General features: G+C 42.0%; 1 long non-coding RNA gene across 2 annotated transcripts in view; it reads left to right on the top strand.

Moving 5' to 3' along the window:
- The window catches only part of LOC126086476 (uncharacterized), a 110,463-nt gene that overhangs the window by 72,836 nt on the left and 24,243 nt on the right, over window positions 1-13,384 (top strand). The gene's annotated exons all lie outside the window — the stretch shown is intronic.

Raw genomic sequence — 13,384 nt, 5'->3', positions numbered from 1 at the left:
TAGCCAGATTAACGTAAACCTAAGACTGTACTGTTTAATGTCAAAAACCCATGCTCCTTCCACTAACAAAATATCCATGAGCCACGGCACCAAATTATTTCAACAACCAAGTCTTTTTTAATCCTCCAAACAAAGATAAAAATGAGACAACCATCCTCAAGAATTTCATTAACAATGATGTTTGCTGTTTGAAGAGTGCTGACCACATTCTGGAAACTCCTGTTACCTTATTTAATTCTCATTTGTTACAGTAATTTTTCAGTTTACTGATAAGTTTCAGAAAGGTGAAGCCACCGGCCGAGGGTCACTCAGCTAGTAATTATTGAAGTTGAACTGGAATGCAGATTTGCAGGTCTCTGAAGTTCCTGCTCTTACGGACCATATCATGCTGCTATCTCCTTTTGCTATAGGGGGCCAGCTGTCCTATTTTATGGTAAAAAATATGGATGAAAATTGTGATCCATGTGTTATCCCCATCTCTGATGCTGAGGCAAACCCACAGCCTACGTCAATCAGTGAGTGATAAGAGGGACAGGAAACTTCGAATGTAAGCAAATGTCTTGCCAACAAGCTGAGGAAAACAGACCTTTTTCTCCCAAAAGTTGTTGACTCCGAGGAGGTACCATATTTTGACGCAAATAACACATGCCCTCTGCATTTGTTTGCCAACCTCGCCCTTTTCCCAGGAGGTGTTTTCGTAAGCGCCACCATGCCAGTTTTTTCTCCATAGTCTTGAGGAAAGACAGGTAAGTTTTTCCAGCGCTGGTTGCCACTTAATTGACATTTTGTGACACTTCATTAAGAAGAATCAAGTGTTTGGGTTTTTCACAGGAGGAGCACGCTTTGCAAAGAATCTTTGGGCCCTGTTGACATAACGAGTGGGGGTTGCCCCAAGTCTGTTTAGATTATGGGCAAAAGTCTGCCCACATGGCTTTAGTTAGCTTTTAGGATTTTTCAATTAAAATTGCCACAAGGGGGGAAAAATCCACAGCATTTTCTAAGCAGGGTTTAACCACTCATCCTGAGTGTGCTGTGTGGTGAATAAAATCATAATAAAGTGCAAGAACACTTTCTTGGGGAGACTGAGAGGAACCAGAGGAGTCAGTATTTAAGTATTAGATTGGTTAAGGGCAAATCAGAGTAGCACGGGGGGAATCTGGGAGCAATGGGTACTGACAATTTTATATTTTTTGTTTGGTGAGTGTCATGGATTGAATTGTGTCCCCCCAAAGTATCTGTCAACTTGGCTAGGTCATGATTCCTTTGTATGATTGTCTACCATTTTATCTTCTGATGTGATTTCCCTGTGTGTTATAAATTCTATCACTGTGACGTAATCAGGTGGATTAGTGGCAATTATACTGATGAGGTCTATAAGATTAGGTAGTGTCTTAAGCCAATCTCTTTTGAGATATAAAAGAGAGAAGTGATCAGAGACACTTGGGAACCTTATACCACCAAGAAAACAGTGCTGTGAGCAGAGCGTATCCTTTGGACCGGAGGTTCCTGCTGAGATGCTCCCAGACCATGGGAGGACTGACGACAAGGATCTTCCTCTGAAGTCAACGGAGAGAAAGCCTTCCCCTGGAGTCAGCCCCCTGAATTTGGTCTTCTAGCCTACTGGACTAGGGGAGAATAAAATTCTCTTTGTTAAAGCCATCCACTTGTGGTATTTCTGTTATAGCAGCACTAGATGACCAAGACAGTGAGTGTTTACTGGTTTGTTTATGTGTCATCTTCACTGGACTGTCAGCTTCACGAGGCAGGACTGCCATGGCTGTCTTACCTGTCTGCCTTTGTTGGTAGTAGCAGCATAGGAAAGGGGAGGGAGCCGAGCCTTCTCCAACAGAAGAGACCAGTCAGCCAGCTCTGGGGCTGGGGGTAGGGGTGAAGCAGAGGCAAAGGAGATGGCAGGAGAGTTGGCACCAAGTACCAGATGTTTTGGGTATTCTTCAAAAGGAAGCATCAGACAATTTTCTCAGGGACTGACTATGTTCATGAAAAAGATGTTCAAGTTCATAGACAAGACAGGCAGAGCTGTGCTAGTTTCTAGTGACCTCTAATGAAGTTACCTTAGGCTATGGCGCTCCTCGTGGTTTGGAAACAGATTCCCATAAAGAGTTGACACAATACATAGTGAGTATGTAATAACTTTTTTTTTCCAAATATTTAACAAATATTTAAGGTGAATCAGTGATTACCGCTCACCCAGCAAATATCTGCTGTACATCTACACGTGTACGAAATAAGTTCAATAGGTCTCCTTATTTTGAGTATACTGATTTCTTGGTCCCATCTAAGTCATACAAGCACGTAACTTTTTGGGTGGCCTAAGTTCATTTCATGTATTGATGCACAGTTTCATCTTTTATCTTTGGATGTCTCTTATCTCAAAGGAAGGGGTCTCCAAAGAATTTATCTACAAACATGTAGTTGTCCAACAGTGAGGCGTAATAATTGTCTTCTTTCCAATTCCATCATGCACTAATCTATCATGGAGCAGTTTTCAGAGTATTTATTTACAAAACAAAAACTACTTATAAAATAAGAGTTTTCTCTGGCTATCATCAATTCAGAGTGAGTAAAGATTTGGTAGTGTTTAATCATTTTTATCTAAACACCAGTTAGTGGGATAAAACCTTCATGTCTCCGACAAAACCTTCCTGAAGGATATTATAAGTCCTTAATACTCTTCCGATGTGAAGCTGAGTGGGGAAGCTGCTTTCCCATTACATGAGAGCTTCTGCTTAGTCAGAAGCAGACTGGGGACAGGAACATTTGACATCACCTCTCAGCCTGGGTCGGTCAGTGTCCCTGCACCACTCCTGGCCAGAACAGCTGGTGGCTGGCAGCGACGTGCTCTTCAGCACGTTGCTCACGACCTTTAGAACAGCCACGGCTGCTAGTTCCTCTATGACACAGCCTGCTGGAACCAAGACCTGGACTTCAAGAGGGTACCTCATCTCCAAAAGCCATTCCACATGCTACACATGGGCACGCTCAAGGGTACGCTAATTAGTACGATTAGATGGCATTTGATTAATGGCCCTTGGCAATATTCCACCAAGAGCCGTGGTGCCTGCCCCAGGATCTGGCAGGCAAGTGAAATTTCGGCTTCACTGCTCTCCCCAAGCCCACCTCAGAAAAGCTGGTGACGAGCTCTCGGTGACTCACCAGTGGTTTCAAAAGAGGAGAAAGTTTCAACTTTTATGGAGCAGATAGGCTGTTGGCTGAGGATTCTTTTTTTCCTTTGAGAAAATGTCATTGATAAATCCTGAAGCTAAATGTAGAAACTCAAGAGAGAGAGAGAGAGAAATAATAATAATAACGATTGAATCAGATCCTTTTTTTTTTTTTTTTAAATAAAGCTGGAGAAAATGTACTGGAAAATTCCTAAAAACCAATACTGACTTCCGTGAAGCCAGAAACTTCCAAACTAAACATAACAACTAATCCAGTTCTTTGTTGAGTAATACTTCATTAACTTACTTGAGCATATGTAACCAATAAACTCTAATCTTTGCTACTCAAATAAGCTAGGGCTTTTATGGGTGACAATAAAATGAAGTTTATCTGAGAATCAGGTATTTGCTGTGGGGAAGGATTTTTTTTTTTCTGCCAGTCTTTAAAAAAAAACCTGTTGCCATCGAGCAGATTCCAACTCATAGTGACCCTACGGGGCAGCATAAAACCTCCCCATAGGCTTTCCAAGGAGTGGCTGGTGGATTCAAACTGCCGACCTTTTGGTTAGCAGCCGTAGCTCCTAACCACCGTGCCACCAGGGGTCCTTGTGAGTCCTAGGAAAGCTTTATTAGTCCCATTAACTAATTTTGTCAACATATTTTTAAGTATCTATTTATTGAGTGCAGGTCACTTGAGAGACACTGAAAAATTGTTGAAATACAACAGCGAAGGAAACGGGCTCTGTCTTCATGTTTTCCTTCTATGAAGGAAATAAAGACTGGATTCGGAAATGCAATGTTCGTTTTCTTCAACAAGCATTTGCTGAGTGTGTGAGCTCTGTGCTGTGGATACACAGAAGATGACCAGGGTGTGGAAATGTGGTAAAGGCCTCTCCTTCCTGGCCAAGCGTGGACAAAGGTGGGGTATTGTACGTGCAACTAACATTTAAAGGGTGAGCTTTTTTAGGATGAGGGTCTAGCTTACATGTTGCCAAATCCTTCTTTCCATTCTCAGAGTGAGGGGAGGGATGAGTCTGGAGAGGAGGAGACCTCATGTGAGTAGGGAATGACTGAGAGCTCCTGGCTTCCAGAAGCCAAGTGGTTTCCTTAGGAAACATTCCTATGGGTGAGTCATGGCCTAAGTGCGAGGGGCCACCTCCTCTCCTCTCTAAAGTGAACTTTCATGCTTGCCTCCTTCCTGATGCCCTGCCTGCCCCACCTGGTGTGCACAGCCAGATTTCTTCTTGAACCCATTGCTTTCTCCTCCTCTCCAGGAGGGAAGGGTCAGGACATTCAAGCCCCTGGGTGGTTTATGTTCTTGTTAGATGCCTTGGAGTTGATTCGGACTCATGGTGACCCCATGTGCCAGAGAAGAACTGCTCCATAGGGTTCTCAAGGCTGTGACTTTTCAGAAGCAGATCACTAAGCTTGTCTTCTGAGGTACCTCTGTGTGGGTTCGAACTACCAACATTTTGGCTGGTAGTCCAGCACTTAAATGCTTGCTTGCACCACCTACTACTCCTTTATATTCTACAAGCCTGTCATCCACCTGATCCTTTTGCAGTGTTGCCTGGATGCCAAGTTTGATCTCACTCTTCTCATTTTTAAATGGGTACAGCCAGGGATAATATTTAAAATATTTAACAACTAGCATTGCATGAACATCACCAATCAGAACAGATGCATGACCAATCAGAAAAGGCACCAGCCAGCTAGGAACTCCTGGCCCTGCTGTCCCGGTGCATCCCAGCCACATATCCACCCTGACTAGAGTCTGGTCTAACATGATTTGGATACAGAAGAATGCAAAACCCAACCCCAATCTTTAATCTTCTGATTTGCTTCGGAGTCTTTCAAAATGTCTATATTGATAGCAGGTTAACTCTCCACATCCAGGAATCATGAGAAAAAAAGTGAACATGTAGTAGTCACTTGCTTACCTGGATTGTAAGAGGTTGTATATCTGGGTGTGGGAAGGCTGGGATGAGGAAGTAAGCAGTGGGAGTTTATGGGGCTCAGGCTGGACTCCTGGGCACCTCAGAGGTTAAGAACGGGGATAAAACTGAGTTTAGAGATGATGTGGGGTGGAGGTGAACTGAGGTTTGAAGTCAGAGGCCAAACCAGTTGCTAAAACAAGGCGGCCCTGGAGCAGATTTAGGAAGCTGGAGTTGACATATAAGTGATCAGAAAGCCTGGGAGATGCAGACAGGAATGATGTCTAGGGTGGGTTATCTGGGGTAATAATTGAGGCAGAGTGGGAGTAGGAATGAGAAGAGAATACTGGAGTCAGACAGCAAGCCACATCAGCTTTCCTGCGTTCTGCTATGTGGACAGCCCAGCCCAGTAGCTCTTCAGGTCTGAATGAGAACATTCTGACTTGCAGGAATTCCTAGCCCCTTTCTGACCCTGACTACCTAATTTATGCTTAGCTGAGAATGGTCCTTCCCTTTTAGGCTAGTATGATGACATTTCCAACTTATACCTCATCTGATCCTGAGTGTGAATGTTTGCAAGGGAAAAATCAACTTGTTCTTTCAGTTACGGCCCACCCATAAAACTATACATGGGAACCACAAACAAATTTATTTGCCATTTTTGAAAATTTGGCCCTTAAAGGGCATTAACAAGAACATTGTGCAATTAGTACAGATTGTTTTTAAAACACTTGAAAAGATCCAAATTCTGCTGAGTTTTGGGGCCAAGTACATTGAAAATTGCAACTTGAATTCCAGAATCTCCATGCGGTTTAGTTGCATCCACGTTAGAAGAGTGCCATTTAGAAATGACCCTTACTATACAAGGAGATGAGTGTGACCCTAGCCACGTTTGTATCAAGTGTATCCAGACATTCCTGGGCTGTAAGGCATTACCATAGAGACCTAGTGGAGGAGACCAGAGTGTCTGGTGGGATGGACCCTCCTGCAGGGCTGGGGGTGAGGCTAGGGTAAGGTGGGTTTGTTTCATGGGCTTGAATGCCTGACAGCATCTTCAGAAGAAGGATCCCAGATCTTTGTCCCAGAAATAGCACTCAGTGCTTCTTTCAGTAGATTCTCACTGCCCATAGAATAAAATCCAAACTCCTTTCCACTGGCCACTCTCTACACAAACCCCAGACTCCAGCCATACCAAGCCTCTTGAGTTCCCCCCTGAAACAATGGTCTGTCAAGCCTCTAAGTCTGTGCACAGGTTATTTCCTTGTCCGGAATATTCTTTGCAAAGTACCAGGGCTGCCTGAGTTGCACAGTCTCCCTCAGGGGTCCCTGTGACCTGACCTCTGCTCCAAGGTGGACAATCAGAATCTCTCTTCTGGGAATTTTATAAAATAGCCAGGTGGAGAATACCTTGCAGGCACCTGGAGTAGAATGATCTAACACAGTGACCTAGAGATGGTCCACAGGCCACCATAGCTGTGATTCCTAGAGGTGCCTGGTTCCACACTGCCCGTGGCTTGTTTTATAGTCCTTCCCTCTGCTCTGGGACCTATCTTTGTCAAATCCCCTTTTCTTCTGGGATGTGCATTTACTGAAGCTTATTATGTACTTTTCTAAGCACTTTACGTGAAACTTTTTTTTTTATTTGCTTGAAACTCTCTTACTACTCCCATATTGCAGATGAGAAGACTGAGGCTCAAAAAGGTTACATAACTCCCTCAGGCCAATGCAGCTGATGTTTTAATGCCCACACCTTATGGCCCCTTGAGTTATTTCAAGGACGTGAGATATTTTAACCTTGTGGTCTGTTTCTGTAGCTTGTAAGCAAAAAACAAACAAACAAACAAACAAACAAACAAACAAAAACCAAAAAAACACAACCCTAAAGGGATCCATTCTTTCTCATGCCTCACTCAGGGTGCCTTCAAGCCTCTGTTCATATCACCTCTGTGATGTCTTTCTTGATTAGGTCATGTAGAGTGGAAGGGTTCCCTACTCTGAACTCACATAGAATGTGGTTCGTATTTATTCCATATTGTTCATTTGTTTCTCTCTTCGGTGTGAGTCTGACTTCCTCCATGTCAGAATCCCTGAATTACTTATGTCCATCGCCTGGAGCAAAGTAAGGAGATGAATATTTGTTGAATGAATGTGTGATTCCTTCCTACCTGTTGTTGTTGTTAGGTGCCATTGAGTCAGTTTGAACTCATAGAGACCCTATGTAAAACACAACAAAACACTGCCTGGTCCTGTGCCATCCTCACAATCGTTGCTATATTCGAGCCCATTGTTGCAGCCACTGTGTCAATCCATCTCTTTGAGGGTCTTCGTCTTTTTCTCTGACCTACTTTACCAACTGTGATGTCTGTCTTAGTTGTCTTGTGCTGCAGTAACAGGAATATCACAGGTGGGTGGTTTTAACAAAGATAAATTTAGTCTCTCACAGTCTAGGAGGCTAGAAGTTCAAATTCAGGGTACCAGCTTGAAGGGAAGGCTTTCTCTATCTGTTCGTTCTGGGGGAAGATCTTTGTCATCAATCTTCCCCTGGTCGAGGAACTTCTCAGCACAGGAATCCTGCTTTCAAAGGACTCTCTGCTCTCTGCACTGCTTTCTCAGTGTCATGGGGTTCATCTGTCTCTCTGCTTGCTTCTCTCTTTTTTATCTCAAAAGAGATTGACTCAAGACAAAACCTAAACTTGTAGATTGAGTCCTTCCTTGTTAGCATAACTGCCTCTAACCCTGCCACATTAACATCATAGAGGTAGGATTTACAACACATAGGAAAATCACATCCGATGACAAAATAGTGAACAATTACACAATACTGGGAATTATGGCCTAGCCAAGTTGCCATACATTTTTTGGGGACAGAATTCAATTCATAACAATGTCTTTCTCCAGGGACTGGTGCCTTCTGATAACATCCAAAATATGTGAGACGAAGTCTCTCCATCCTTGCTTCTAATGAACATTCTGGCTGTACTTCTTCCAAGACAGATTTGTTCATTCTTCTGGCAGTCCATGGTATATTCAATATTCTCCAACGTCATAATTCAAATACATCAATTCTTCTGTTTTCTTTGTTCATTATCCAGCTTTCACATGCATATGAGGTGATTGAAAATACTATGGCTTGGGTCAAGTGCACCTTAGTCCTCAAAATGACATCTTTGCTTTCTAACATTTGAAAAGGTCTTTTGCAGTAGATTTGCCCAATTCCATATGTCGTCTGATTTCTTGATTGCTGCTTCCATGGGTGTTGATGAATAGGAGGAAAAGAGATAAGGAGGTATAGGGAGAAGAAAAGAGAAAAAGCCAGTGACAACAGTAGGTCATATTTGTTGCTTCCCCTACTTCATTTTTATACTTTGCCAAAGATGTCAAAGCATGGTACACCAATCTGGGAGTGAGAATTTTTTTGAGAGCTGAATTCTGATACAATCAAATAGCTTGATTTGAATTATTTCATTCAACTCATTTAGTAAACAAATATTGGTGATCTTGCCAAGTCTCAGCAGGTAATGGGGAACAAGAAAGCCTGAGTGGGACTGTATCTCTGCACCCAGGGGTCCACAATCTCTATGTCAAATGTTGTCTGGTGAGTGCCACAGGAGAGTTATAAGAAAGGAGGCAGAGGAGAAAGTGACTCGCTCTGCTTAGGAGCATTCCAAGTTCTTCATTGAGACATGGCATTGGAGTTCAATTTCAATCGTCTGTAGGCTGAAGGCGGAAATTCTGGTGGCGTAGTGGTTAAGTGCTACGGCTGCTAACCAAGAGGTCGGCAGTTCGGATCCACCAACTGCTCGTTGGAAACTCTACTGGTCAGTTCTACCCTGTCCTATAGGGTCGCTATGAGTCAGAAACGACTCGATGGCAGTGCGTTTGGTTTGGTTTTTGGTGGGCTGAAAGCTCAGTGGGCAGAGAACAACAGGATGGAGATGAATAGCCATCCTATGTACTGGTGAAGGAAAGGAGGCTGGTGGCGTGGTGTTCAAGAGTCGCTGCCCGTGGAAGGAGAGTCAAGGCTGACTTTGTTTAAGGGAACTTTGCAGAGTGTTTTATCGGTCCCACCATTCATGCCATTTTTATGTAGAGGGAAGGAAAGAAATGCTATTTTAAAGGCGACTTCAGTTTGTGCTGGTAGCTTTAATACTGGCTCATGGCCACAAGGAATCCTATTAAAATAAAGGTTCCACGACTCCCTCTACAGAAACTAATCCATTGAGCCTGGGGTCAAACTCAGAAATCTACATTTTTATCAAGAACCTCAAGTGATTCTGATTTAAGGCTCTTTGAACTCAACTTGTAGACCATCTCCCACTTAAAGTTGCTGAATAGCACAGACATACTATTCATTGGTTTAGAAAAATGTGCTAAGGGACCTTTTGGTTCTTTGATCATATCATAGTTCTGGGGAGAATCTAGTTCTGGGAGGTTGTGACCATGGGAGTTTAGCTGTTTTACATAACAAGAAATCAGGTGTCTCCTTCGGGTAGACAGGTTTTTCTGCTATAAAATAATTTGGATTTTCTTAAGGGCAGATAATGGAAATGGGCATTCCACTTGAGAATTGTGTGTGTGTGGGGAGGGGGGAGGTATGAACTCCGTGAGGAAGGAGCTGCCCCTGGAGACAAGATGACAAACTGGGACCCCAGGACTGGGGTGGTCAGCCAGGGTTTCCCTGTAGGTGATGAAATTCAGCAACAGTAATGTTGGATATTGTTTCTTGTTCTGTGACGCTCTTCCCCTTTTATACTCATTCAGTAAAAGTCTGTTACACATGATAGCATTGGATTAGAATGAAAGACATGGGGCCATGTCTACCTTTGGACCAGAGTGTTGTAAAATCATAGCTGAGATGGCCAAATGTGAAAGTATATCCCCTCTTGACCACCACCTCAAACTCTCAGAAGTATTTTGGAAGTGAACTGAATTTCTTAAAGAATATCAGAAATTCGTGAGATTGAAGTTTGAGTATTTTACCAGTATATTAGTTTCTTAGAGCTGTTGTAACAAACAAGGTTACTGGTGCAATGGTTGAGAGCTCGGCCGCTAACCAAAAGGTCAGCAGTTCAAATCTACCAGTTGCTCCTTGGAAATCCTATGGGGCAGTTCTATTCTGTCCTATAGGGTTGCTGTAAGTCAGAATCGACTTGACAACAACAGGTTTAGTTTTGGTTTGAAGGTCAAGACTTCTACATATCTTTTTTGGAGACACTTTTAAATCCATAAGAATTGGGATTTTAAAAGAAAAGGTGACCCCCAGAAGAACGTGGGCCCATTCTTTTTCCATACACGTCACCAGTGGTGCTTAGCACACTGTTTCTCAAATGGATTACCTAACCTCGCTTGGACCGTAGCCACCTCTGTGTCATCATTACAGAATTCAAGTCTGGGTTGTTGAGTTCAACATGCAGAGAGATACTTAGTAAATGCTTCAGATATTCATACAATTAAATGAAATATCTGTGGAGAATCTCAGACCAAAAGATTACTATGCAAATTTGGAGCCTCATTATTTTACCAAATGTTGGAAGAACAAGAGCGGATATGGTTACATATTCCCTTGGCTGGCAGTTGTTATGCTTTGGACGTGGGTCACATTCGATGTCTGTTTGATCATAAACACCTGGTCCCCAAAGTATCCTGCAGTTTGTTTCATTTTCAGAGACCGGGATGGCAAATTTAAAATTCAAATTCTTCTGAACAGCAGAGAAAATGTAGCTATAAAAGTGTTTCAGACCACAGTGTTTTAAATGAAGGTTAATTTTCTGATAAAATAGGAAATGAAGGAAAAATTATCTCCCTGCACACAAGCATGGTTTAGAATACTATAGCTCAATTAGATGTCCTGATTGCAAACAATCAGTTTTACATCTTGTTAAACTTCTCCTTTTCAAATTATGGAGCTTTTCTATACTCAGATTAGCAGGGGTATTAAGGGTACAATAGATAGAAGATCCATCTGAGCCGGAAGGAAAATTATAACAAGAGGGTTCAAAACTAACTGAGAGCTTCCTAAAATCGCATGGTGTATCCAGTGTTATTAAAGAATTGTCCAGCATGGAAATTAACTTCTGGGCTCAGAGGAAAGAAAAGTTATTAGTCTTGCATTTTCCTATGATACTGAGTTGTTCTTATTCAATAGAATTTTGCTTTGTGCATACAGAGATACACACCAAGCGTGTTAATCAGACCTATAAAAAAATCTTTTTTTTTTTCCCCTCAGACCTAGACCTATACCAGGTAATATTTGCAAAATCATATTTTCGGATCCAGAATGTTTGCTGGATTTGGGGGAAGAAAGCAAAGATCATTGGGTTTCCCATTTTTTGTTGCAAATCAAATTTGATATCATACGTTTTAATAATCATATACTTTTCTGATTGATTCTCAGTCTTTTTACTTAGCTCTTACTGGGTTGTGTCCAGAACAAAGAGATGTGCAGTCGTTTTGTACTGAGCCTTTCTTTGCTATTTTCAGTGTTTATAATAAAGCAACAGAATGTGTTAGCACACACTTTATGGTCCTTAGTGAAGTTTATCGAATGAATGAATGGTGCATCTTCTTAGAGTTTTGGTTAATCTTATGCCTCTCTCCCTTCTCATTCCACCTCTCAAGGTCCGATTCTTCATCACCTGTGCTGGGACTGTGGCCATAGCCTCCTAAGTTCTCCCCTGAGTTGTCCCCATTCTAATCCAACACCTCCTGCACAGCGCCCAGCATAGCACAGTGATCATTCTGTGCCTGGCCAGTTCTGATCATCAGCCATGCTGTCATTATCGTGCCTTCCCCTGTGACTTTTCTTGAACTTTCTTATAGTTACCTTCCCAGCTCAGCTTTGTACCAGCCCAGAGATCACATCTTCTAGGAAGCGTTCTCTGACCCCCAGGCTCCCACCCAATGGTTTAGACACCCTTTTCCTGTGCATCCAGTGTCTGCCTCTTCAGTAACACTTTTCTCATTGCCTGTGGCTTGTCTGCATCCATTCTAGACTGTACAGCTTATTAGGGCAATGTCTGCATCATGTTCACGCTGTATCTTTGGTACATAGCACAGTGCCTGATATACAGTAGGTACTTAGCCCTTCAAATAAGTGGCAACTGAATATATTCTAGAATCCCAAGAGGGAACACAGGCTGCTTTTCAAAGATGAGATGTACTTTTCCTGGAAGCTTAAATAATTTGACCCTGGAAGTCCTCACGACTGAAGGGGGTATGCAGAAGTTGCCTGGGATAAGGGCCCACTGCATTCTCATTGCCAGGGTGGGATTAGGATAGTGTCTTATTGGATGTGAGAAGAAATTTTCAGTGGAAAACCATCAGTTTGAACAGTCAAAGGACAGTGGTTAACAGTGACCAATGGTCATCTAAATTTAGGCCAATGCAATGTTTATTTAATATGATAGTAGATGAGATATCATTTTATCTCAGAAAGGGAAACCAAGGAACACTGTCCTGGGTACTTGATACTTCGATATGCAATTCTCTGAAATGGATCCTGGAACTTGTATTTTATAGAAAAGGGCTTTAGTATAATGGTTAAGACGAGAGCTTTGGAGTCAGACTGCCTGCATGTAAATCTCATCACCATTTATTAGCAGTAAAATCTACAAAAATGGCTAATCTCCATTTGCTTCAGTTTTCTCAACTGTAAAATGAAATTTAAAACAGGCACCCTGAAGTTGTAGTAAAGCTGAAATAAGATAATATATTTAAAACATTTGTACAGCACTCAGCACATAATACAGGCTCAATAAATACCTCATTTAAAATAGAGAAACTGAGATACAAAGGGTTTAAATACCTGATCTGATCATCACTCAGCTAGGAATGAGTGACTGGTTTTTAAATCCAGATTTATCTGTTTTACACAAAAGATATTGTTTTTCTTCTACTCTACTGTATTATTTCCCAGAAATCCATTGGAAAGACTTTATTGTATATACTGTGGTTTGACATTGATGTTTGAGCCTTTTTGCTTCCTGTAGTTTGCTGCAAAGATTTTAGGAATTTCCCTGAGTAGTTTTGCATTGACCAAGGACTTCCTGTATGTTCTTTGTCTTGTCAGAGTTACTTAACCCATTAATGAAAACCCACACTAGGTGATGGTGTTTCTAAATTTTTAGTTTTCAAATGACATTCCTGGACCCAGCTGCAAAATTCCATACATTTAATTCAAATCAGTCACATTTTTGATGGGGTTGTTAAAAAGCTTTAAGTGCTATGAATTTATGACTCTCTGCTCACATTCAGCTGTTCACTGCTTCT

This window comes from Elephas maximus, chromosome 12 (assembly GCF_024166365.1).
Source record: "Elephas maximus indicus isolate mEleMax1 chromosome 12, mEleMax1 primary haplotype, whole genome shotgun sequence".
Lineage (NCBI taxonomy): Eukaryota > Metazoa > Chordata > Mammalia > Proboscidea > Elephantidae > Elephas > Elephas maximus.
The sequence above is the reverse complement of the archived record's forward strand: the minus strand, read 5'-3'. Positions and strand labels throughout refer to the sequence as shown.